This window comes from Rhinolophus sinicus, linkage group LG06, assembly GCF_036562045.2.
Source record: "Rhinolophus sinicus isolate RSC01 linkage group LG06, ASM3656204v1, whole genome shotgun sequence".
Classification (NCBI taxonomy): domain Eukaryota; kingdom Metazoa; phylum Chordata; class Mammalia; order Chiroptera; family Rhinolophidae; genus Rhinolophus; species Rhinolophus sinicus.
Genome location: NC_133756.1, coordinates 53,038,495 through 53,066,045, shown reverse-complemented (window position 1 = coordinate 53,066,045; position 27,551 = coordinate 53,038,495). Strand labels below are relative to the sequence as shown.

At 40.2% G+C, this 27,551-nt stretch overlaps 1 long non-coding RNA gene across 1 annotated transcript; it reads left to right on the top strand.

The window, feature by feature from the left end:
• LOC141572129 (uncharacterized) lies at positions 1-27,551 on the top strand. Its single transcript, XR_012497298.1, has 3 exons — positions 1-154; positions 17,145-17,202; positions 25,719-27,551. It is a non-coding gene; the product is annotated as an uncharacterized LOC141572129 (long non-coding RNA).

The window sequence follows — 27,551 nt, the reverse complement described above, 5'->3', positions numbered from 1 at the left end:
GTGGAGAGTGAAGTGGGAAGGTGGACAACTAATGGAGCAGGCAGACTAATTGAAGGCTATTGCTATAGTCCAGATAGGAAATAATGGTAGTTTGAACCAGGGTGGTGGTGGAGGAGACCGACAGAAGTGAATGGATTCCAGAAATATTTAGGAGGTAAACTTTTTTTTTATTTTTTATTGGGGAATATTGGGAAACAGTGGGTTTCTCCAGGGCCCATCAGCTCCAACTTGTCCTTCAATCTAGTTGTGGAGGGCGCAGCTCAGCTCCAAGTCCAGTTGCTGTTTTCAATCATAGTTGCAGGAGGCACAGCCCACCATCCCATGCGGGAATTGAACCGGCAACCTTGTTATTAAGAGCTCATGCTCTAACCAATTGAGCCATCCAGCTGCCCTTAGGAGGTAAAATTTTTGATTGAATTATTTAGAATGCTTTCAATTGCAAGTAATAAAAGCTGACTTAATGAGTGAAAGGAATTTATTGGTTTATGTAAGTATAATATGTGGAGGTAGTGCTGGGCCCAGGCAAAGCTCCATGAAGTCTCTAGGGGACTGGTTCTGTTTGACTCCCTGTTTTACCTTCAGCCATATACGGTTTATTGTAAGGGGACTACCCTCATAATCCCAAGGTGGCTGCCAGCGGCTCCAAGGCTACATGCTTCTTCTTATACATCCTGTTTGAAAAAGAGAGTGCCATGTCTTTGCTCCAACATTCCCAGCACATGTGTCAAGCCTCACGCTGATTGGACCAACTTAAGTCTCATGCCCATTCCTGAACCAGTTATTGAGGCTAGCAAGATGGAATGCTCTGACTGAATTAGTGCAAGTCAAGGGGAGTGGGGGTGGGGAGATCAAGCTTTCCCCAAAGCAGGTGGTTCCCCAAATGGAAATGGAAACTGCTGAGAAAGGAGAAGGGAGGAATGTATGCTGGGACTTGGCAGGTCTTCTCTGTTAATGGATTGGAAGTCAGTGGTTGGGGAGATGATGGCCAAGGATGTATTGTTCTCGTGGTGTTGCTCACTGAGGTGGGGAGCAAGAGAAGCGGGTTTATGGAGGAAGGCAATGAGTTCTGCTGTGTTTGCAGGGCCTGAGAGACATCCAAGGGGAGAAGACAACTAGACAGTTGGATGGGCCAGCCTGAATCCAAGAACAGAGGTTTGCATGTTATTGACTTACCTGATCCCAAAACTTGTTCTCTTAATCAGAAGGCATATTTTACATTAGTTCTAAGTCTGTTCAATTGCCATAGCAACTTGCCATTGCCAGGGAGCATTTAATCAGATATTTATATAAGTGAGATATTTATATCTCACTTATAACACATATCCTTTTAATGCTCACAACTATTACTTTCCCATTTTATAGATGTGAAAACTGAGGCATACATCTAAGTTCATAGAGCTAATGAAGAGTGGCACTGGGATTTGAACCCAGAAGGTCTGACTCCAGAGTCCTTATTCATAATCTCTGCACATACTGTTCTGCTCTCAGCTATGGAAACAGAAGGGGAATGGCAAAGATAGTCACCCGATAAATCAGGTTCTTACACAAAGCAGAATGGTTGCTCTGGTTAATTCTCAGTTCCCCCTGGAATGCTGGTCTTTGGGTCTGAACTGCTTCTGAGGCAGCACAGCCCTAGAGAGTGACCACCTGGGTCACCAGCACGGCAAGGTGGGGACAGAAGGATCATAGTCAGAGACGTGATACAACCGAGCAAAACAAATGACACAAGTATCCATGCGTGGGTTTTATGATAGGGGACTTTGGGCCTCTAGAACCTTTTCTTGCCCCATTCTTGCTAAATCCTCATCCTTCCTAAACCGCTTTTGACAGCATGACAGAGCTGGGGAACGCTGAAGTGAGGGTGTATGGTTCTCTGACTTTCTCCTTAAGCAAAATAGAAATGATAGTTCTATTCTGTCATTTTGTATTATCTGTGCCTCTTTGTTCCCATTAGTATGGATAATTAAGAGCTGAGGGTAAACCCTCTTTTTTGTTAAAATACTTCTTTTCCACTGAAACATAATATCTATAGTGCCTTCCTCCCATCTGTGAATGATATAAACAAGCACGGGAAAGCAACCCCAACCCATGCATTAAATAAGCAAACCTCTGAACTTCCCACATTATTTAGTGAGAAGATTTTTTCCCCCCGAATCAGACGTTGATCATAATAGTCAAAATAATCCTTGGCACTTTCTCTAAGCTTGCTCATTATCATTCAATATGTTCAACAGAATTATTAAATTTAAAATAATATGGTACATCTGGTTGAGATGATGGTGAGAGATTTGGCTTCCTGTCTCTTCGTTAAGGATGAATTCAGCCCAAGGGTGTACTGTGAACTTGGTAAATAGCATTATAATAGAGAATATTGCCTATTGGGTAGCAGGAGTTGATGATTAAATTTAAGTGTGTACTGTCCACATAAAACAAATACAGCTCTTTTTTTTCTAACTTTTACTGTGAACATTCATCACTGGTGCTGAAGATGCACAGTTGCTAATTATTGTGTTTTTAACTTGTAATATACTGTAAATTTTGTATAATACTACTGTGACCTTATACAGAACAGGAAAGATGACAGGAGGCCTATAATTATTGTATAGGGAAGAAATGCCTATAATTATCTACTATTTTTAGGACCAGTGTGCATGGCCTCTTAATTTACATAAGCTTTAGACATTCACACATTTTCTGTCTTTGCTTGTGGATGATAAATTTTGCTCAAATGAAATCAGAAGACATACTGTTCGATGAGGAGTTAGCCAACTGGGAGCTTGATTACCATGAACAACACAAGCTTTGGTGCCAGCTGAAAAAGCGAGCATTTATTTGGATGGGATTTGTTTAAGGCAACATTCAAAACATTAAAACAAAAAACCATACCACATTACTATATTGGGGCCTGATAACATGCGATTATTTTTTAGAGAATTGGTTAAATTATCTTGTGGAAAAGCATTAACCTAACAAAGAGAAAACCTCTAGGATATTTATCACATAGAGGGTGATTATGACAGCATGTTCTTATTAGAGAGGAATATTTTGTGCTCATTAAGGTTACCCCCTTGAGTGCTCAAGGATGCAGAGTGCATTTCAGTGAAGTACTATGGTTCTATTGTCTTGTGAGCACTTGCTGTTGGTTGGGGGTGTGGGTGGGGGTGGGGGTCATTCCAAGTCAAGGGGCCGTCTCTAAAAACCCAGTCCTGGCAGGGCCTGTATCAGGGCCACTGGGCAAAAGGAAGAGATTGGAAGGTTTCCAATTCAAACATTCCAGGGATACATCTGCAGGAACTGAGAATGAGCTGAAGAACCCTCTGGCCTCCTAGTGTGGGAGAGCAGGTGGGAAAGGTGGATGGATTTGGTCCCTGAGGAGGCGACAGGTGAGCCCCACTTGAAGGAAATACAATACACAAGATTCTAAACGGAAACCGTAGGCAAACTCCCACTCCAACTCCCTACTTCATAAAGGGATTTTTCACTATTAAAAATAATTTAAAGTGACTTCCCCAACTTACTAAGTTTTCCTGAAGCACACAATATATGACTGTTTTTGTTTTATTTGCTTTTCAGAAAATAGTTATTTTATTAGCTTACTGGAAATTACACATATGCAATTACAATTTGAAAGGTTGCATACAACTATAAAAATGTTCTAAGAAAGATGTAACTTCACCCCAACTCTTCTCCCTCCCCCATATTTTTAAATCTAAGGCATGGCAGAAAAACAAGTTTAAAGTTTTGCTTGGTTTATTGAGATTTTTTTAGTGACTATGGATAGATCATTCTAAATGACCAGGTGTTGGCAGGATGTTTAGATATGTATGATGTCCAAGGGCTCAGAGCCCATAAATACCTGGGCAAGTCAATCTATAGTTTTTTTTCAATACGTAGCTTTAAAAAATAAGGACAATTAAAAAAGAAACATAATCACAATACTATTGTGACACCTAAAATTTTTTACAATTCTTTAATAGCAGCAAATATATGTTATCTGAGTAAGTGAATGAATGGTGACAGGTTGAGTAAAGAGCTGTTCATTGGGGTGACCACTGACTGTGGTCTGGTAGAAAGAAAGTACATTAGTCTGGACTCAGTTGGACTTGGACTGATATCAGAAGTCTTCTACATTTTGTTCTTGGTCAAAATGCACTCCGTTTCTGGTCTATAACACCACCTGCCCTGTGCTCTCACAAGGTCATTGTCAGGATCAGCAATCCAATAGGGAGCTGGGATTAACGCAAGGATTTGGCAGCCAGACAGGGATCCACCTGCAGAGTCCCCACCATTTGCCTTCTCTGAGCCTGTGAAGTCATCTGTACGTGACAATAACAATACCTGCCTCTCAGGGTTGTGCTAAGAATCACTATGTTAAGTAAACCTTGAGGAAAAGGTTTGTGTTGTTTCTATGTGAAATTGCTTTGGTAAATTAGAATACTATGCAAACGTTATTATTAAAGTAATGTTTTCCATGTCCTTTATATTCCCAGTTTTTGAAACCGTCTTCCACTTCAAGGTGCTTTAGCAGTGATTAAAAAGGTGGAATTGTGGTTTTAGTGCTCACCAAAAGAGGCTCCTTCTCACTGTCAAGAGGCCAGTCTGGTTTGACTTGCTTTCCTCAGCCCTGGCACAGGCTGAGCGCTGGCTAGAGGAGAAGCCCCGGATGAAAGAGTTCTGGCAGCGAGAACATTAACACCCACTCTTGAGCCAGGAGGTAGGTGTTAATATCTCTAGCTGGATTCCTGGCAGCAGAGATATTTAACACCTTCCTAGGATCCAGGACCCAGACACTTTCTCTTTAAACCTAATTTGGCAGGTAAAAGGGAGAGAGAGCATTTCCAGTGGAGCAGTGGAGAAAGTACAGGAAGTTCTGTGTCACAGACAGAAGCCAGTTATCACAGGAAGACCCCTAAATGGAGAAGGGGGCTTCTTTAATTGGGTTGTCTGGAGAGTGACTTTGGTGGGACTTTTCCCGACACATCTCATCCAGTGTGGGCCAGACGGGATGTTAGGAAAGTAATGGCTCTGGGACAGGGTAAAGAGTATGGAGTTCAGGACAGGATGCAAATCCATGTCTGGATGCGGCCTGAAATACGATGCTGTGACCAGCATGGCTGCCTGAGTGATTCTGTTCCCAGGAGGACGAGGGATTCCTTCCTGGGGGAGGTGGGAGCAGGTGTAAATGGGGGAACTCAGAGGAACCTGTTCCTCAGGAGAGAGAACAAGGAGTAAAGTGCCTCGACGGGGTCACCCTTCGAAGCTAAGCCCACCTAGCTGGGGGTCAGTTTGGAGGATGCTACCGAAGTCTTAGCCACAAAGTTCACGGTGGAAGTCAGGCAACGGCAAGAATTAATGAAAACTCCTTTTTTGCCTGGGTTTGACTGACAGCAGTGGTGAATTTTGACTTAGACTGAGCTTGAAATGTGCTTCTTTCCTCTCCAAAGCTGAAGCCCATTTGCACAACAAGCATAAAAGACAAGGTAAACAACTTCTATTTAGGCTTTCCAAGGTCTGTTTCTCCGGGTGACATTGCAAGAACTCTGTGACACCACCTCACCTGGGAGGGAACCCAAACACTGGGGATCCTTTCAACATCCAAAAAGGGTCACTTCTTTGAAATGTGACGACTCCCTAGAATGACTTTCTCATTTAAATTACATGGATATCAGAGGAGCCCAAGCCAGAAGGTGAAGTAGAGCAAGCTCACACTCTTTGACTACAAAAGAAAATGCATATTTTTGATGAGCCTGCACCGGCTGCCTTCTTAGGCTTAGAATGATGTTTTCGTCCCCTTTTTTGCCTACGAGGAATGTTGTAAGTAAGCATAAACAAATGCCTTCATTATTTATCCCAGTCATGCTGCACTAAATCATTTTACATGGGAAATATTTTGTTTGGCTGGCAATTGCTTAAGCTAATAGGCTATGAGAGTCTTCCTTGGAGTTAGCACTTGGAATTATTCTAGTGCAGTGAACACTCGTTAGACTAAAAGTTATTATAGAAACTAAAGCCATGATATTGGGTAAAAAAAAAAAATCCTCTGTTGCCGTGACCTCTGGCATCTGGAAACGCAGGTTCTATTGTGAATGTAAGGACAATCCCACTCCCCTTGGGCTGTGGTCAAGTGTGACACACAGTCCTGAATGAATGTCTGTCTCTCTTGGAAATCAGACGAATGGGGAGTCTTCTTTCCAAGTGTTTTTCAGAGTGATCATCCCTAATAGGACGTCTCCATTTCTTAATGGAAAATAATAGCAGGTTTTCCAAATGAAAACTACTGTTTAGTTGATTGTTAAATACCGATTTTTGTGCCATGCTGAGCAAAGCCACTGAATACTGTCTCCACATCCCTTTCCTGAAACTCCCAGAGACTAGGCTAGAGATACAGGTGGAGAGGAGCCGTCTGTGCCCAAGACAGCAACCTTCCTGATTCTGTCAATGGCATTGACACTGCCCTATGGACACCTGTTCCTAAAGATTCATCCTTTATTGTCCCTCCCAAATATGACTGGGCCTTTTCACTTCATTCAATATCACCCTAGTACGGACCCACAACCCCCAATGACCATATGTATCCCAACTCATCTCTCTGCCACCAGAATGCAGGCAGTACAGTGCCTTCTTATTTTTTTACTTACATGGGATGGACATTCTAAGTGTTTTACATGGGTCATTTGATTCAATGCAAACAACCATGCCAGGAGGTAAGTACTCTTTATGCCAGTTGTCAGGTGCTTTACTCATGGTCACGTGGAGAGCTGGGATTTGAATCCAGGTGTTGTAAACTGATTGCATTTATGGCCGAAATTCTTCACCGCTTCCTGTGTCCTCGTCCTTTACCATGTGACTTTGCAGTTCTTTTTATCAAGAGGCGGAATCCATTCCCCCATTCCTTGAGGCTGAGCTCAACGATGGGACTTGCTTTGGTGAATGGGATGACAGCAGATGTGATACAAGCCGAATCTTAAAGAAATGGTTGCACATTTTTGTTTGCACTCTTGTTTTCTGCCATGGCCATGATGAAAAACATCCAGGTCAGCCTTCTGGAGAATTAAAAACCCATTGAGCAGGTCCAGGTCACCCCAGTTGTCCCAGCCTTGGTCACCTTCAATCAGATTACAGCCAGTGAAGATAGCAAAGCTGCCCAGCTGCCGAGCCTCCAAAATGCATTACACAATAACTTTTGATGATCTTGTTAAAAACCAACCTACCAACCAGTTAATCAACATACCCATTCTTTTTCAATAACTCCATGCCACCTAAAAGATAAAGTATAGACGTTTGGATTCCAGTCCAGCATGTAAGGAGCACGGAAGTCCCGACTTTGTCCAAACAACAAGTGAAAAGCTGAGCAACAACAAAAAAGCTAAGAAATCAATAATTCTTCTTAGATCCATCAGAGAAATGAGGTCACAGGGCAAACCACAGTCTCCAAAATTAGAGAAACAGATGAGCAGATACAGAGAATCACAATTTACCTGAGCAGAAGCTTATGAGTGGAAACCAGTGCTGGAATAGGAAAATTTGAACTGTAATTGACAAATTGCTGAAAGCTTATACTTTTGGGAGTTTTACCTGCTGGAGCTCTGTCAGGTTGTCACAGAGAAAACTGTAGAAAAATTAAAATTTCCCTTGTGCTTCTGACAGGGGGAGGGGGGAAAGTGGCCATATTGAAATACACAGAGCATTCTGTTCTCCTTAACAAGGCCTGCCCATAAGAGAAACTGTTTCCCAGAGCCTAACCTACTGGGGTTTTGACAGAGCCTAACCAACCTGAGGGGAGGGCAATACCCAACTCCAGCTTTTCCAGCTGTCCTATCCCACCACAGATGGGGGGGGGGGGACTGAGAGGTGTTTGTGAAGCTCACAGCTTAGGGACACAAGCTCCCTAAAAGACTGAGACCTAATCATAGGACTACAGGATGCTTCCCCTCCTCTGCACCTTAGCACAACATAGCTAAAGGCCTATCTACTACAGTTTCTCTTGCTCAGCACATCAGTTCAGATTTCACCAAAAATTTACAAGGCACTATAAATGAAAAACAAAAACAGTTTGAAGAGACAGGGCAGGCATTAGAATGAGACTCAGATATGGCTGGGATGTTGGAATGATAAGACTGTGAATTTAAAACACCTATGACTAATATACTGAGGACTCTAATGAAAAACGTAGACAACATGCAAGAACAGATGGATAATGTGAGAAAAGACATGAAAATGCTAAGAATAAAAAGAGAAATGTTAGAGTTCAAAAACACTGTATCAGAAGTGAAGAATGTCTTTGATGGGCTCATTAGAGACTGGACATGACTGAAGAAATAATCTCTGAGTTTGGGGGTATGTCAAATGAAACTCAAAACTAAAAGCAAAAGAAAAAAGACAGAAAAAAAATGGAACAGAATATCCAAGAACTGTGGGAAAACTACAAAAGGCATAATAAGAATACTAAAAGGAAAAGAAAACGAGTAAGGAAGGAACAGAAGAATTGTTTCAAGCAATAATGACTGAGAATTTCCTCAAATTAATGTTAGACATCAAACTATACCATCAGGAAGCTCAGCGAACACTAAAGAGAATAAGTGTAAAAGAAAAACTACACTTAGGCATAGTATATTCAAACTGCAGAAAATTAAAGATAAATAAAAATCTTGAAAGAAGGCAAAGGGGGAAAAACATCTTACCTATAGAGGAGCAGTAAAAAATTACATCTGACTTCTCGAAAACCAAGCAAGCAAGAAGAGACTGGAATGTTGAGAGAGAGAGAAAACCCCACCAATCTAGTGCTTGTGAAATTATCCTTCAAAAGGGAAGCAAGAGTAACGACCATCTCAGACAAACACTGAAGGAATTTGTTGCCAGTAGACCTGTCTTGCTAGAAATGTTAAAAGAAGTTATTTAGAGGGAAGGAAATTCACATACTAGGTCAATACCTTGAATCTAAAGAAATGAAGAGTATTAGAGAAGAAATAAGTGAAGGTAAATAAAAAGTTTATTTTTCTTATTCTTAATTAATCTAACTGACAACAGTTTGTTCAAAATAAGAACAGCAACAATGTATTTGAATATATATATATGTGTGTATATATATATATATATATATATATATATATATATAATGAATGACAGCAATGATATGAGAGATGGGAGAGAGAAACTAAGTATATAGTTTATGAAAATGTATAGTGTTATTTAAAAGTGGATCTGGATTAGTTGTAAATATATATTGCCAATTCCAGCCAACCACTTAAAAAGTTTTTAAAAAGAAGTATAACTGATATGTTAAGAAAGGAGATACAACGGAATCATAAAAATTTCAACTAAAATCACAAAAGCAGTAAAAGAGTGGAAGACAAATATAAGAGCAAAGAACAAGGGCAACGATAGAAAACAGTAACAAATATGGTAGAGATTAATTCAACTATACCAGTAATCACTTTAAGCATCAGTAGTCTAAATACACTTATTAAAAGCAGAGATTGTCAGAGTGATTCAAGAAACAAGTCCCAATATATGCCATCTACAAGAAACCCACTTTAAATATAAATAAATTTGAAGTAAAGATATGGAAAAAGATATATCATGTTAACATTAAATTTTAAAAAAAGGAGTGGCTATATTAACTTCACACAGAGCAAACTTCAGAGCAAGGAAAATTATAGTGATAAAGATGGGCATTACATAATGATAAAGGAGTCAATACTCTAACAAGACATGCAACCCTTAATTTGTATATGCCTAGCAACAGAGCATCAAAATGTGTAAAGCAAAAACTGATAGAATTACAAGGTAAAATCAATCAATCCACTATTGTAGGTGAGACTTTAACATTCCTCTGTCAGAAGTGGACAGACCCAGCAGGCATAAATTCAGTAAGGACATAGTTGAACTCAACAATACGATCAATCAACTGAATATGATTGACATCTATAGAATAGTTCATCCAACAACAACAGAATACACATTCTTTCCAAGTTCAAATAGAACATACACCAAGATCAGCTTCCATTCTGCAAAATAAAACACACCTTAAAAATTAAAAAGACTAGAAATCATACAATGTACGAGGTCAGACAATGAAGTTCCAAACTCATCCTAGAAAACGGGCTGCGTACCTCATTGCTGAATATCATTATGGTCACCTTCGAAGTACTCCCCTTGGGAAGCTATGCACTGATGCCAGCACCTAGTCCACCTTTCAAAGCAATTTTGGAACTCTTTTTCTGGAATGGCCACCAGAGCTGTCGTCGTATTACCCTTGATGTCCTGAATGTCATCAAAATGTCTTCCTTTCAATATTTCCTTTATTTTCAGGTAAAGAAAGAAGTCATTGGGGGCCAGATCAGGTGAGTAGGGAGGGTGTTCCAATATAGTTATTTGTTCACTGGCTAAAAACTCTCTCTCAGACAGTGCCGTGTGAGCTGGTGCATTGTCGTGATGCAAGAGCCATGAATTGCTGGCTAACAGTTCAAGTCATCTAACTTTTTTTTTTTTTTTTAAAGATTTTATTGGGGAAGGGGAGCAGGACTTTATTAGGGAACAGTGTGTACTTCCAGGACTTTTTTTTTTCCCAAGTCAAGTTGTTGTCCTTTCAATCTTAGTTGTGGAGGATGCTGTTCAGCTTCAAGTTGTCCTTTCAGTCTTAATTGTGGAGGGCGCAGCTCAGCTCCAGATCCAGTTGCCATTGCTAGTTGCAGGGGGCACAGCCCACCATCCCTTGCTGGAGTTGAACCGGCAACCTTGTGGTTGAGAGGACGTGCTCCAACCAACTGAGCCATCTGGGAGCTTAGTGGCAGCTCAGCTCAAGGTGCTGTGTTCAATCTTAGTTGCAGGGGGTGCAGTCCACCATCCCTTGTGGGACTCGAGGAATCGAACTCGCAACCTTGTGGTTGAGAGCCTGTGCTCCAACCAACTGAGCCATCAGGGATGCAGCTCAGCTCAAGGTGCCGTGTTCAAACTTAGTTGCAGGGGGCGGAGCCCACCATCCCTTGCGGGACTCGAGGAGTTGAACTGGCAACCTTGTGGTTGAGAGCCCACTGGCCCATGTGGGAATCAAACTGGCAGCCTTCGGAGTTAGGAGCGTGGAGCTCTAACTGCCTGAACCACTGGGCCAGCCCCTCGTCTAACATTTTTACACAGCCTTTTCAGCACTTCCAAATAGTAAACTTGGTTAACTGTTTGTCCAGTTGGTACAAATTCATAATGAATAATCCCTCTGATATCAAAAAAGGTTAACAACATCATTGCAACAAGTTCACAAACTTAATTGTCCAACCTTGTATCCTCTCAGACTATAATGCAACTAAACTAAAAATCAATAACAGGTAGCTGGAAAAATCACAAAATACTTGGAGATTACGTAGGACACTTTAAAATAACACACGAGTTAAAGAAGAAATCCCAAGAGAAATTTAAAAATATTTTGAACTAAGTGAAAATGGAAATACAACTTATCAAAATTTGTGAGATGCAGCGAAAGCAATGCTAAGAGGGAAATATATGGCATTGAGTGCACAGGTTAGAAAAGAAGAATGATTTAAAAACAATAACCTAAACTTCCAACTTAAGACACTAGAAGAAGAGCAAATTAAATCCAAAGTAGGCAGAAGAAAAGAAATAGAAAAATTAGATCAGAAATCAATGAAATTGAAACAGAAAATCAACAAAACCAAAAGCTGGTTCTCTGAAATGATCAAAACCATCAACAAACCTCTAGCAGATTGACTAAGAAAAAAAAGAGAAAAGACACAAATTACTAATATTAGAAATGAAAGAGGGGACATCACTACATATCCCATGGACATAAAAAGGGTAATAAAGAAACACTATGAACAGCTCTTTGCCCATAAATTTAATAACCTAGATGAAATGGACTAATGTCTTAAAAGACACAATCTGCCAAAACTCACACAAGAAGAAATAGACCATTTGAATTGGCATATATTGGTTAGAGAAATTGTATCAACAACGAATAACCTTCCAAAACAGAAGGAACTAGGCCCAGATGGGTTCAGTGGTGAATTCTATCAAACATTTAAAGAAATTATACCAATTCTCTACAATCTCTCTCACAAGGTAGAAGTAGAGGGAATACTTCCAAACTCACTCTAGGAGGCCAGTGTTACCCTAATACCAAAACCAGACAAAAACATAATAAGAAAACTACAGGCCAACATCACTCATGAACACAGATGAAAAAAATCCTCAGCAAAATATTAGCAAATCAAATTCAACAATGTATAAAAAGAATTATACGGCATGACCCAGTGGGATTTATCGCAGGTATATAAGGCTGTCTCAACATTCAAACATCAACTAATCCATCACATCAGTAGACTAAATAAGAAAAATTACATGATCGTATGAATAGATGCAGCAAAAGTATGTGATAAAATCCAACATTCTATCATGATTAAAAACTTTCAGAAAATAAGAATAAAGGGAGTTTCCTCAACTGGATAAAGAACATTTACAAAAAACATACAGCTAACATCATACTTAACAATGAGAAACTTGAAGCTTTCCTGTGAAGATGAGGAACAAGGCAAGGATGTTTCCTCTCATCACTCCTTCTCAACATGGTACTGAAAGTCCTAGCTGATGCAACAAGACAAGAGAAGGAAATAAAAATTATACAGTTTGGGAAGGAAGAAATAAAACTCTTTGTTTGCAGAAAACGTGATCATCTATATAGAAATTCTGAAAGAATTGACAGAAAACCTCCTGGAACTACTAAGTGCTTATAGCAAGGTTGCAGGATATAAGGTTAATATATAAAAGTTAATCACTTTTCTAGATAGCAGCAATGAACAAATGGAATTTGAAATTAAAAATACAATATTATTTACATTAATAGCACCTCCAAAAATGAAATGAAATACTTAGTATAAATCTATCAAAATATGTACAAGATCTATATGAGGAAAACTACAAAACTGTGAAGAAAGATATCAAAGAAGAACTCAATAAATGGACAAATATTCCATGTTCATGGATAGGAAGATTCAGTATTGTCAAGATGTCAGTTCTTTTCAACTTGATCTGTAGACTCAACACAATCCCAGTAAAAATCCTAGCAAGTTATCTTGTGGGTATTGATAAACTGATTCTAAAGTTGATATGGAGAGGCAAAGGATACAAGGTAGCTATCACAATATTAAAGGAGAAGAATGAAGTTGGAGGACTGACAGACTTCAAGACTTATGGTAAAGCTACAGTAATCAAGACAGGGTGGTACTGGTGAAAAATAGACAAATAAATCAATGGAACAACATAGAGAGCTCAGAAATAGATGCAAACCATATATAGTCAACAGATCTTTAGCAAAGGATTTAAGGCGATACAATAGAGAAATCGTTTTTTCAACAAATAGTGCTGGACAACTGTATATTCACATGCAAAAAAAGGTAATAATAATCTAGATACAGACATTACCCCTCTCTCTCTCTCTCTCTCTCTCTCTCTCTCTCACACACACACACACACACACACACACACACACACACATTCAAATTCGATCATAGATCTAAATGTAAAACTCAAAACTATAAAACTCCCAGAAGATAACGTAGGAGACAATCTAGGTGATCTGGGATTTGGTAATGACTCTTTTGATACGACACCAAAGGCATGATACATGAAAAAAATAATTGATAAGCTGGATTTCATTGAAATTAAAAAAAAAATCTAAAACTTTTGCTCTATGAAACACAATTTCAAGAGAATGAAAGACAAGCCTCACACTGGGAGAAAATATTTGCAATAGACATAATTGATAAAGGATTGTTATCCAAAATATGTAAAGAATTCATAAAATTCAACAATAAGAAAACATACAACTTAATTTTTTTCAAACAACCCAATTTAAAAATGGACAAAAGACTTGAACAATACCTCACCAAAGAAGACAAAGATAGAAAATAACTACATGAAAAGATTCTCCACATCACATATCATTAGGGAAATGCAAATTAAAACAACAATGTGATACCACTACACACCGATTAGAATGGCCGAAATCCAGAACACTGATAACACCCTGTGCTGGAGACGATGTGGCGCAAAGGAGCTCTCATTCATTGCTCGTGGGAATGCAAAATGGTGCAGCTAGTTTGGAAGATAGTTTGGCAATTTTTTTATAAAACCAAGGATACTCATATCATACAATCCAACAAACACCCTTGTTGGTATTTATCCTAAGGAATTGAAAACTTATGTCCACACGAAAATCTGCTCATGGGTATTTATAGCAGCTTTATTCGTAATTGCCAAAACTTGGGAGTAACCAAAATGTCCTTCATTGGTTAATGGATAAATAAACCATGGTATGTCCAGACAATGGAATATCATTCAGCATTAAAAATAAATGAGTTATCAAGCAGTGAAGAGACATAGAGTAATCTTAAATAACCTAAAATATCACTAACCTAATATTACTAAATGAAGTAAGCCAAACTGAAAAGGCTTTTATGCTATATGATTCCAACTATATGGCATTCTGGAAAAGACAAAACTTTGAAGACAGTGATAAAAAGATCAGTGGTTGCCAGGTGTTGGATGGGAGGGAGGGATGAATAAGTGAAGCACAGAGGATTTTTGGGGCAGTGAAACTACTCCGCGTATTGCTATAATGGTGGATCCATGTCGTTACGCATTTGTCGAAACCCATAAAATATACAATACTAAGGATGAACCTTAATGTAAACTATGGACTTGGGGCGATAATGACGTGTCAGTGTAGGTTCATCCATTGACATTATAATGTGGTAGGTTCATCAACTGTAACAAACGTACCACTCAGGTGAGAGAAGTGGATAGTGGCGTGGGTGGGGTGGGGTGGGGGCTGTGTGTGTCGGGGGACAAGGAGTATACGCGCACTCTCTGTACTTCCTGCTCAAATTTGCTGTGAACTTAAAACTGCTCTAAAGATAAAGTCCATTTAAAAGGGGAAAATAACTAAATACCTAACTAGAAAATAAATAAATAAATAAAGTACAGGTCTTAGCCTTGACAGAGTAGCCCTTTATCCTTGAAACCTTGCTTTCTCAGTGTCCCACTGCAAAATTCTGCTCTAGCCAAGCAGTCTGTTCAAGATTCCCCAAATATGACTGCGCTTTCCCACTCTCTCCCCAGCTCGCAGTGTCTTCTCCCCTCTCTCAAGCACTGGGTCCTACACCTCCCTAATTCATTCTTTCCAGGGGGGATGTCTCTGGTCTCTGAATGCCCCTGCATCTGTGCCAATCGTCTGTTTCTGAGCATTGGCTACCTTGTGGTGTTAGGTAGCGCGTATGGTATATATACTGGGGGTGCAAAAAATATGTATACACATTTTAAGAAAGGAGAAAACTGTATTAAAATTGTAGTACTCAATATATACTGATAACAAAAGATGAATACAAGTCATGTGTATACATTTTTTTGGCACCTCCAGTATATATATTAGCTCTCTAGTGCGCAGATTCTTTCAGGACGTGGACCTTGCCTTATGCTTTGTGGCATCTTCCTCAAACTCACTTGTATGTAATTCAAGGATTAAATCAAAGTATCCAAATCTACATCAAAATTTCAGAGCAGAGTGAAAATGGACCCATTTCCAAGACTAATGATCTGAGAGCCTTTTCCTGGGGCCGCAAGCTCTCAGCCCTTCTGGCATCTCTCTTGTTCCCTCAGAGCTCTAGAGCAGCGATTCTCAGCTGGGTGCAAGCGGCAGTGTCCACATTTGATGGTGGTGTTGCGAGAGGGTATTTTGCCGAAGCTTCCCAGTTGACTCCATGCCTCACCTTCCCTACCCAGCCCCAACCTCAGCCACCCTGATGGAGAACCACTGCTCTAAAGTAAAACCTTTAGAATAATTGTCCTCCCAGCTAGGGATATTCTACCAGGGAAATCAGATTCTTTTTCAATGTACCTTAATTATACAAACACATCAGGTAAAAGGTGCTGTGTCCTTGCCCCAAATTATCTGAGCCATGATCTCAATCTGATCACTTTGTTTTAACAGTCCCCACCATAGAGAGTATTCAGTTCCACCCTGTTCTGTAGAGATGTCTGTGTGTCCACAAAAATACACCGTGTTTCTTTGTCCTTGTGAGTCTGAACAATTATACAGGATTTTGTTAACATGGGTGCCATGTGTGTTTATGGTGCTTGCAAGTACATACATGCATAACATACTAATTGAATTATTCTAAAACCACAAATATTTTGCAGGGCTACAGAAACACATACTAAATATCTAAATCTACAAACTGCTGACAAACAGCACCTTTTCTAAGAAAAGAGAACAGTTTAATAACAGTGTTAGAAAACTGGCAATATGTTTGTTAAAATCTTTAATTAGGGACACGCTTTCCCAGAGGCCTCTGAAGGCAAAAGGTGTAAATGGAGAAACTGTCCCAGCCTGCATGCTCCATGGTGGCTCTGTTCTGAGCACAGATGGGCTGGTGAGGAAACTGTGAATGGACAAACGATAACAGACTACTCTGTAATTCCAACACCAGCTCATTAGCAATCTGTCAGGGATTTTAATATGTATCCTGGTGAAAATGCAGAAACCATCCGATTGTTACACAGTCGTGCACATGTCTAACTGAAAAGGCCATCATAGATGGGTTGGCATAATGGCCATTCATAAAATGATAATGTCATAGAAAGCACGGGCACTTGATGCTTTGTAGTTTTGCTGGAAAATGATGATTTTGTGTGCTCTTAGGCCATCACAGGAAGCTGAGATAACAATGGTTTCAGGATGGAAATCATTAATAAATAAATAGCTAGGCCAGCATAGTGGGAAATGTGAGGAACATGAAGCCATATGGATTTCTAAAGAATGAACAGTGACATTTCTCAGTTCTGAAAAAAGACTACTTCAACAATTTTAAATTCCCTTGGATGGCAAACCTGGTTTCCAAATAATTTTGTGCTTGCTAGTTAGTAGCTCAATTAGTTGTCATTGAAAATATATTTATTTAAAAAAAGAAAAAAATATATTTAGGTTGTGTGTATTTGATGGATAATCAAGATTTGGTCTCTGAAGAGAGAAAGAGAATGAACATTTATAGAGCACCAGTTATATGCCAAGTGCTTTACATTTGTGATTTTATTTAATTTTCTCAACTACCCAATGAGATATTTCTCCCATTTTACAGGTGTAGAGGTAACTGAGCACCAGAGAGATCATGTGACTTCATGAGGATAACATGGCCGGTAAGTGGAGATGACTGTATTTGAACTCAGTTCTGTGTGGTTCCAAAACTAATCTTTTCCCCATAGCATTATATTGCCTCTCAAGTTGTCTGTTGTGCACACTGGGAGTAGCCTGTTAGGATCCTTATTACTTTGGACAGATACAAGGGCCCCAGAGATTCAGCTGGGCTCAGCTTAGATGAAGACATCCAATTTCAATGGCACAAATGGACACTGATTTATTTAAAGTATATACTTCAAAATTTCTTTTTGGAGGATATCTGTGCTTCACTATTGAGACATGTCTGCACGTGACATGAAAAGTTAAACTAATGAGCTATACAATTTAGTCAAAAATAGTCTGAAAGAGTACATATATTATCTGATTGTATTTGTGTAATGCTCAACAACAGGGAAAACCAATTAAAACTGTTAGAAATCAGGATGGTGGCTTACCTTTGGGGTACATAATGACTGCAGGCAGGTACCCTGGAATGTCTGGGTTTCAGGTATCCCTCTGTTCCTTGATTTGTTAGCTGCTTTTACCAGTGTGTTCATTTTGTGAAAATGTGTCGAGTTCGTAAACTTGTATTTGAACACTTTCCTGTATGTATATCATAGTGCAGTAACATTTACCCCCCAAAAATAGAAAATAGCATATTTTTCCTTACATGATTCAAATTGGATACCTACTTTTCAATTTCCATAGTTTGTGGCCTAGCGCAAAATTGTTCTTTATGTGAAGCTTGTAGTTGGAAATCTTCTCCTTCTGGAGTTTGGAGATTATGAGCAGGGGAATATGTATCTGCCTTTGTCATGTGAGTGTGTACCCTTAAGTACATTCATATCCTGAAAATGGAGAAATACCTGTATTCTTCCTGATTCTCATCTCTCCAACTCCTGGAAAACCTGGGGTGGAAACAGAACACTAGTCGAATGTGGATTGTATGTAAGTGGAGTTTGGAGGTGGAGCTATCATGTTTGGTAACCCCTTGTTGCACAGTGTCCTGTGCAAATAGCAGTGGCGGTCACCTTCCCCTTTCAGGAACCAACTTCTCCAGCCAAGATGTTGAACTCACTCTTACCTTGTGTCTTCTCCCCATTCCTCCTCAACAATCCTCACTGCCAGGTTCCCGTGGAAGAACCAAGGGGTTGCTTGAGGAGGAGTTACACATCTCACAGGCAGCTGAAGGGCTGATTCTCAGGCCTCTTGGACAGACATTCTATTCACCGGGACCTCAGACATACTTCCTACCTTAGAGCATACACTTACCTTCATTGCCCTTTTTTTTTTTAATCAATAAGATAACTACAAATGAGGTAGATTGTTGAAACACTGCATGACGTAGCCTTTGCCAAAATAACAGCCTCACTTCTAGAGCTTTATCCTAAGGAAATCAACAGACAAGGTTGCAAAGAGGTATATTTCTCAAAGTGTGGTTCGAGAACTACCAGCCTCGATATCACCTGTAGTGCTTGGTAAAGGGCACATGGCTGGATTTTATGCCTTTCTTACTGAAGCAGAATCTCTAGATGTGGGGCCTATGCATCTATATATTTAAAATAACCCAGATGATTCTTGGTCACATTCAAGTTTGAGGATCATCGATGTACAGGGATATTGTTGCAATATTATTTAAAAGAGGAGTGAAAGGAGGGGAGGCTAAATGTTTACCAGAAGAGGATTAATTAAAGTAATGATGATACAGTAATATTCTGCCGCTTTGAAGATGTGGTATTGATCTATATTTATTGACATGGAAAATGTTCACACCATATTGCTGAATGACAAAAAGCAGATTACACTACAGTGTATATTATCTGATAAAATTTTTGTTTCTAAATATGTGTGTGGGTGATGCCAGAATATCAACAATGTTTATCCTGGATGATATCCTTATTTTTCATTACTTTCCTTTAGAGTTCCTGATTTTTTTTTGCAATGAACATGTATTACTTTACTATTCTAATAAATGAGTAAAGCTATTTAAATACAGAAAAGGAAAAGTATTTGATTTCCTGGACAGGTATTTCAAGTGTACCATCTCAGTGAAATTTGTGGCTGGTTAATTCAGAAGATAGCAATGGCTCTTTGATCCGTTTAAGATGTGAATTATCTATAAGACATCTCTCTGTTGGTCCACAGATCATTCAATATTGGCACTAGAGTAGAACCTTCTGAACACAACAATGCCTTTATGGCTGGTGTCCATAGCATAGGAATTTTTAGTCATTAGAACTAGTGCCTTCTGTGGAGGTTAAGAATGGTGAGGAGGGCTGAGAAACGCATTCTCTGATTTGGGGAAGTGAATCTGGTGCTTAAAGGAAGACTGTCCCACTGTTCTATATAGGAAAAGATTTGCAGCAATGGAAAAGCATACTGAAAAAAAAAAAAAAGGATGCGTTATCGAACTGCAGTTATATCCTGCTTTTAATGATTTCTTTCAACCTGTTGACCCTAAAAGTGTTTGTCTCCTCTCCTTTCCCCCTTCCTCCTTTTCCTCCTTATAATAAAAGAGAGGTGAAATGAAATCCACTGAAAATTCTGGTATTTTACCTCCCAGAACACAATTTTGAGAGTGCATTTTTATTAATCCAATTCTGTGTTAAATGTTGTCAGGATGTACCATAATTGGTTGTGGTAAATGACACTGGAACCACATTGCCACTCACTCTGAAAATAATATGAGCTCAGCACGCTGCTGATCAAATGCATTTCTACATTAAAACTATTATAGGCATGAGATTCTTTCCTCCTTATAGTTTTCCAGGGTTTACGCTGAAAGGATTCTGTCAATCAAGTCTGAAAATCAGCTTAGCACCCTGACTCCGGTTAATAAAATGCAACTGCCAGGATCTCAGCACAGAGGCCACAGTTCCCTGGTTCTGACATTATCAAGCCCCACTAAGAATGCCTCATTATAATTGATACTCACTGATAATACACTTTTTCTTTCTTTTTTAATGCAGAGAATACCCCCCAGAAAGAATCTTTGCCTTACACAAAGCTTGCTAGAAGAGAGACCCATATCAGAGACAGGTAGCGAAGAAGTAGGGCAGGCTAAGTGTATTTTCACAAGTACCCTGGAGACAGACTTGGCGCAGATTCCGACTTTCTTGGTGGCTTGCAGTCAGGACAATGCACTAAAAATCAATACAGATATAGGGGTATGATTGTGAAGGAGGCTCTGATAGCACTGTCACCAATAACAGGGAAATGAGAATTCCAAATGAAAAAAATGTTTATTTTACTAAGAAAACAAGATGTCACAATGCAGAAAGCCTGTGACAACTGATATGCCAGTTAGAAGAGAAAAAATCCTCTTGAATTACTAAGTCACTGCGTGGCTGTGTAGTCCCCATATCACTATCTCTCAGTTCTTCTAAGACTAAGGCTTTTAGGTCAATTGATTCCAATTCTCTTCAAAAAGAAATATTTCTCTTCTGGTTTCTTGGACAGAGGCACCCACGCTAAAACAATCCACATTAAAATGACATTAGGGAGGTCAGAGTGCTGGAGGGAAGCTTGATGGCTTTCAAACTAATTCTACTTTCTAGAAAGTTTCTGTGGCTGCCTCTGAGGAAGGAGGAAATGGAATACACAAATAAAGCCTGGGGCAAGGGGCGGGTGTTCCCATCCAGTGAATTCTCAGCATGGTGGAATATCATGAAGGTATACAACAATGTAGGAAACTGAGGAAGGAACATTCTTAATTATACTTCAGTGGTGTTTGGGAAGCAACTGCGGTGATGTCACAGGAAGGAAGAAGAAAACAGATTTCATGGGTGATAGCGTTCTTGTTAAGAAAGTTTTAATGAGGCACTCTGGGCATGGTCTTAGCACAACTAAAATGGCTCTGGAGGCTGTGGGGTCACATGGCATTAATATGAGTGAAAGCTAAACTCCATCCTATTTGCTTCAGATTCCTTCCTAAATATTAATTGCCTGAATTTCCCTGGTCAAGTGAAAAGAATAAGCATATGCAAATGTTTCATTTGCTTGTTTTACTGCATCGGCCTGTATGTCTTCCAGATGTGTTTTTCCTCGGTTATGTATTCTAGCAGACATTCCCCATGTGCAGGTGAAGAGCCGAGCTTCCAGCTCTCTCTTTAGGATGAATTAGGACTGGTGTGTATTGAGGACTTATGTTCTGTACCTTGTACTGAGCTCTTTATAAACCTTATCTCCCCCGGATCCCCACACAACCCTGTGAAGTTGGTCGTGTTCATTTTATTCCTAATTTACAGGGAAATTGACTAAGAGGAAGATTGAATCACTTGCTTCAGATTATCCAGTTTGTAAGTGGATTCTGACCTGGTCTGTCTATATACAAAGCTCTGCTCCTTGACTGCTGTGCTCTATACCTTCTGGGCTGATGAAGCTCCGTGCTTGAGCCCCTCCCGGTATGAGTTGTTAGTGTCCTGTAGGTGGTAGGAAAGGGTGCTCCATCCCTACCCCTGGAATTAGCCCTGGGTTGCTATGATCCAGACTTCCTTTGAGAAATTGTTGCCCTTGAAGAGGAGAGAGCCTGTTAAGGAAAGAGCTCTAGGTCAGAGAGATCTGATTTTCAGCCTTGGTTCTCATACATACTAGCTGTGTGACTGAGGCCAAATAGCTTAACCTCTCTGAACTTCAACTACCCAGCACCGTATTTAACATAGAAAGAGCTGAAAACAAATCATTGGGGATATATGAACCCTGGATTGTACTCAGTCTCTGTGTTTCTAGAAAGGTGACAATTTTAGGAAGTGGAAAGTGAGAATACAATGAGTGTGTTTAGGAAAAAAACATAGCAGTTGATAAAAAATGGGCAATAATGATGCCACCCACCTTTCCCAAGCAGACATTACCAGTTGATCATGGCACCATTTTGTGATGAGCCTGGATTCAGTATCAGATTTCTTCTTAAGGTTCCAAGCAGTTCACTGGAAATGATACTGAAAATGAAACCTATTTATCATGTCAAGCAAAGGTATATAAAAAAAGGAATGGCACATGTAGAGGAGTAAAACGAGAAGGTAAAGGATCTGAAGAAGAAACTAAAGAGGGAAACTGTGAAACCTGAGCATTGCTTCTTCTCATTTTTTAATGATTTTTTAAAAAAATTTGTAATTCTTTTTACGTTAATAGAAAGTGGACCTCATGGTTGGCGTGACATCCTCAGTTGGAAACTAACACTGGTAGCTACTTTACATAGATTATCTTCTGTAAGCCTTATAATGATAGGCCAGTACTGTAAGATGAGTAGCCCCATAATACAGGTGAGGAAACTGAGGGTCAGAAAACCTGAGCAATTTGCCCAATATCATGCAGCTATTGCATGGATTTAGAACCTAGGACCATCTAGCACCAAATGCTGTCCTCTTTCAACAACACCAGTGTGGACCCATGCAAGGCTGAGTTCTAGGCCTGCTGCAGATAACCGAGGCCCACCTCTGCTCCCCCGCCTTCCCAGGCTTCCTAGCATTGGGGCCAAGGATCTACCCTGGGGCACAGAGCGACAGGCACCAGAGACAGGCTTCCCTGCAAAATATTGCAGGAAACTTGATGCTAGAAAAATTTTACTGAAAGTAAATCTGCTCAAACCTGGGTTTCCCAACTTCAATAGCGGTTTAAAAAACGGGGTGGGGGTGAGGGGATTGGCACCTTATCTTGAAATTGAAACTAAAACTTATGACAGTAGGTATGTTCCAGGAATTAAGTCTGTGGACCCAATTACCCCAAAGCTTAGTAGATACAATAATTAGTTAACTGATTCAAGAGATTATTGGAAGGTTTTCTTTATCTTGCTTTGGCATGGAGGAGATGTGAGCATATCTGTACATTGTAGGGAAAAGATAGATTTAACATTCAGTAAAGAGAGAATAGGTGATGGCCGAGTGAATGTCACCAAAAGTCCAGGTGGAAGATTAGCCTGGGAAAAGGCAGAGGGCCTCCTTTGCATTGGAGAGGAAAGAAGGAAGTAGGGAAGGAGCAGGGTGTCCTGGGCTGAAATTCAGTGTACCCCTGGGGCTTCAGCCCTGAACTGTGAGCTAGGGGGTAGCTTCTCCAGCTGCATCTCCGGTCATGCTCACATTTAATATTTAACCAAAAATTAATGCCCCAAACTCATGCATTTCTACATCTGTCAAAGCTAAAAGGGGCGTCTGAGACAGATTTCCTTTTGTTTTCACTGGCGTGTCAAATGCCGCAGTGACAGCAAAGACATCATCTTCAGTTTGTGTATAATGAGGTCTGAAATTTCCGTCTCCACACATTGATCATGAATCTTATTTCACTAGATAAACTGACAGCAGAGTCTCAGGTACTTAAAATTTTGAAAAAAATCAACACAACCACCCACATCTATGGATTTTTTCTTGCTGTCATTTTTATGGTTCAATTATTTTGTCTATATGCACTCGTTTCCAGTTTTGTCTGGATCCGTCAATAGTCAAATCATTCCTTAATCCTAGATAGATGCTCCTCTATCCTGAAAATTAATTTAGTGGAAAGACAACTAGTTTGGGAGGCAGAAAAACTGAGTTCTAGTCTTGACTCTGCTGTAAACCAGCAAAGTTACCTAATCTAAGTCACTTCACCTCAGTTTCCTTATCTGAAAAATGTATTCCACCAACAAATATTTATTGAGTGCTTACTATGTAACAAGCACTTTTGTAAATGCTTAGGCTGCATCAGTAAAAAAACAAAGAACCCTGCCCTCAGGGAGCTTGCATTCTGGAGGAGTCAGACAATGGAAACAAATGCAATAAGCAGGATCATTATATCATATGATAGATGGTGAAAAGTGTTATGGGAAAATTTTTAAATAAAGTGGGGGTGGAGGCAGGTTGCAAGTCAGGAGAAACCCCTGAGGAGGTGACTGGAATAAGGGGTTTCCATGAGGATGTCTGGGAAGAATGGTCCAGGCAAAGTCCCTAAGGGCGTTTCCTCAGGCTTTCTTTTCTTCCACACTTTATTGCTGCTTGTTGACCACACTGAAGGTTATAATGCAGCCCCCATACTATTCCATAAGTTTCTTTGAACAGCCAACAAGTGACCAGCTCTTCCCTTTGACCTGTTGCCTTGCATTTACTTTCAGGGGCCTCTGGGTGGTATTTTCCTGCCATCCAAAAGGCTAGCTCTGTATTATGCCAAGCATAGCATGGGTATATCCTTCCTTCTATGCACAAGACAGTTGAAGCCAAAAAATGTGTATTAAAAAGACTATGTATGGTGTCAGACAGGGTGATTACTTCTTAAGATAAATTATATAATTATCTAATCACCATATTGTACACCTGAAAGTAATGTAATATTGTATGTCAACTCTAATCAAAATTTTAAAAAAGTATTTACCACAATACAAAAAAGAAATAAAATCATCAGCATAAAAAAAAAAAAAAAAAGACGTGGTTCTTGAGAATACCTGTCACTTCTGAATGCTCTTATGTGCCAGGTGCTGTACATTCTTTATTTCCCCTAATCCTCACAACACCTCCACCTCTCTCTGAAGTGAGCCTCTTCCCATTTTACAGATAAGGAAACAGAGGTTCAGATTGTTTAGGAAGCTTTACCAATAGTCACATAGCTAGCAAGTTCCCTAGCCAGAATTTAATTCCCAGCCATACCAGGGGGCTGCTTTTCTTTCTAAGTACCCTTAATCTCATCAGACAGCCTGAGGTCAAATCCCAGTTCTACCACGTTATGAGTGTGTGATCCTGGGCAAGTTACTTAACTTTTCCGAGCCTTCATTTCCTCATTTGTAAAATATGAATAAGTACGTATCTCGTAAAGTTGTTGAGAGGATTCAATGAAGTAATTCATATAAAATGTTTAGCATAGTCTCTCTTATATCACTAATACATGTTAACAAGTATGCTCATATATTGTTGATGGATTTTTTTTTTTAAAGCACATATGTATGTTAAGATATCTCTGGAAGGTTCAGGAACCGGGGAGCTGGAACAAGAAGAGTTATATATATATTTCGATTATTTGTACACTCTGTATATATTTAATTGTTGGGCTATATGACATTACTTACTCAAGTAAACAATTAGATACTTTTAAAGAAATGCTGTTATTATTCTAATTGTGAGGAATTTGGGATAAAGAAGCTATCAGTGGGGTAGAAGGATTTAGAGTTTTCTTGGAGGAGATAAATTGATTAAATTGAGCAGGGTCTTGGAGCAAGTACAGAATTTTGGTGACAGAACAAAGAACTGGGAGGCATTTTAAGTGAAAGATCCTTGCAAAGTTGAGCATAAAGGCAGGAAAGAGGGGCCAGGGAATGCAGTCCAGTCTGTTCAATGCTAACTGTTTGGTGTTGTGGCGAGAGCTATCCCAGGTAACAGAGAGAGTGCTTTTCAAGTATGTACAGTAGCAAAGAGACGGTATAAGTGACCTTTTGCCAAAACACTCCACCTCAAACACAAAAATTGACAAAGACTGCTGGTTGAGGCTAATTCCATGAGCCCTGCTGCCAGAGTTATTCCGGTTCATCAATCCAAATTGAGTGGAGGAAGCTTTAACATGCCCCTCTCTCTGCCTGCAGGTCAGCTGTCTCCGGTCCTGAGGTCACCGCTCATCAACAAGGGATAATCCCAAGGACAGCAGGATCTGCTTCATCACTTGGATTTAGGAGCGAGAAACTCATCGGGCAACTAAACAGAAACAATGACCCACCATTAAACACACCGAGAGAAGAGCGCGATGAGGAGTTTGTACAAGAAGAATCCGGGAGCTCTTGCTGACAGAGCCTATGGAGACATGACCACTGTGAGCTCTGCCCATTGAACTGCAGTAAAAACTCTCCCCCTCCACAGCGATGCTTAGATGTGGCTACAGTTCAGACCACGGCCTAAGCATGGACTTAACAGAGCGAAAAGAATTTGGACTGTGGAGGCCACATAGACTTGGGTTGGAATTGTTATTCTGTCATTTCTCTGTAGTATGCCCTGGCAACATTTTAAAGCCTCTGAGCCTCTGTTTTCTTGTTTGCAAAATGGAGCTAATGCCTACTCATAGGCTTTTAAAGGGATCAAATGCAACAGGGTTAGGAAAGCACAAGCTAGGTACTTGTCTTGATTGAAGAAGAGCAAGGTGGGGGGCCAAAACAGGAACCAGTACAACGAAAACTGTTCTCCAACAGCTGGGCACTGAGCCTCAGAATGTGTGCTTGTTTCTCTAACTCACATACTAGGGGAAAAAGAGTGAGCGAGAAATGGGGAAAGGCAGGACGTCAGATTCTGGCTCTTATACAAGAAAAGTCACTCTAAATAATTTTCAGACACTGTTACTCTCCTCCCTCAAGCACCAGGGCCACACGGCATTACGCCAAAGAAGTCAGCAGCCTGGCAGACATTTTTAAAGCACAAATGACAGGCTATTTGTGCCATATGCCACCGATATGTTGATCTAGGCAAGGATGGTAGGCACCTGGGGACATCTGTGCTGAAATGCCACTTAGGCAGGGCACACCAACTCCAGTGGCAGAAGTTCATCAGCGCAAACAGTGAGGGTGGCCAAGAAGAGAGAAGTGGAAAGCAGGAATGAAAGGGAGGGGCAGTGCCTAAGCCTTGAAAGGTTTTTCTCATTGTGCTTCTAAGAGAGCTCCAGATTTAACAAAACATCAAAACTAGGTATTCAGAGGCTAGGCAAACGAGGGTCTGTGACTTTTGCACGCATGGCATTCTGTGGCCACCTCCCCCATGACTCTTCTGTCCGTTGGCAAAGCCTGGGAGATGCTCCAGGCCACCAGACTGCCCTCCGTTATCCCTGCAGTTTCACGGGAAAAAGCCAGTGGCTGCTGGGCAACTCGACTACATGCCCTAGTGTCAGACTTTCCAACATCCAATCTGGTGGGAGCACTCGGGGCCTTTTGTCTCCCTCTCCCCTAGGCCCAGCCCTGTTTCTTAGTTACTATGAGCAGTAATGAGCCTCTCTACCCCAGCATGAGGACAGGCTCACAGCCAGCACAGGAAAAAGGCTGAGCTCCGATGGGGCAACTACTCTATTTCATGGGCAGATCACACATCTCTTTTTAAAAAAGATTTTTATTAAAAATATAGTTAGCATACAATATTGTATTAGTTTCAGGTGTACACAATAGTCGTTCAACATTTGTATACCTAAAGAAGTGACCACTGGGGCAGCTGGATGGCTGTCGGTTAGAGCGCAAACTCTCAACAAGGTTGCCAGTTCAATTCCCACATGGGATGGTGGGCTGTGTCCCCTGCAGATAAAGATTGAAAACGGCAACTGGACTTGGAGGTGAGCTGCGCCCTCTACAACTAGATTGAAGGACAGCGACTTGGAGCTGATGGACCCTGGAGAAACACGCTGTTCCTTAACATTCCCCAATAAAAGAAATTAAAAAAAAAAAAAA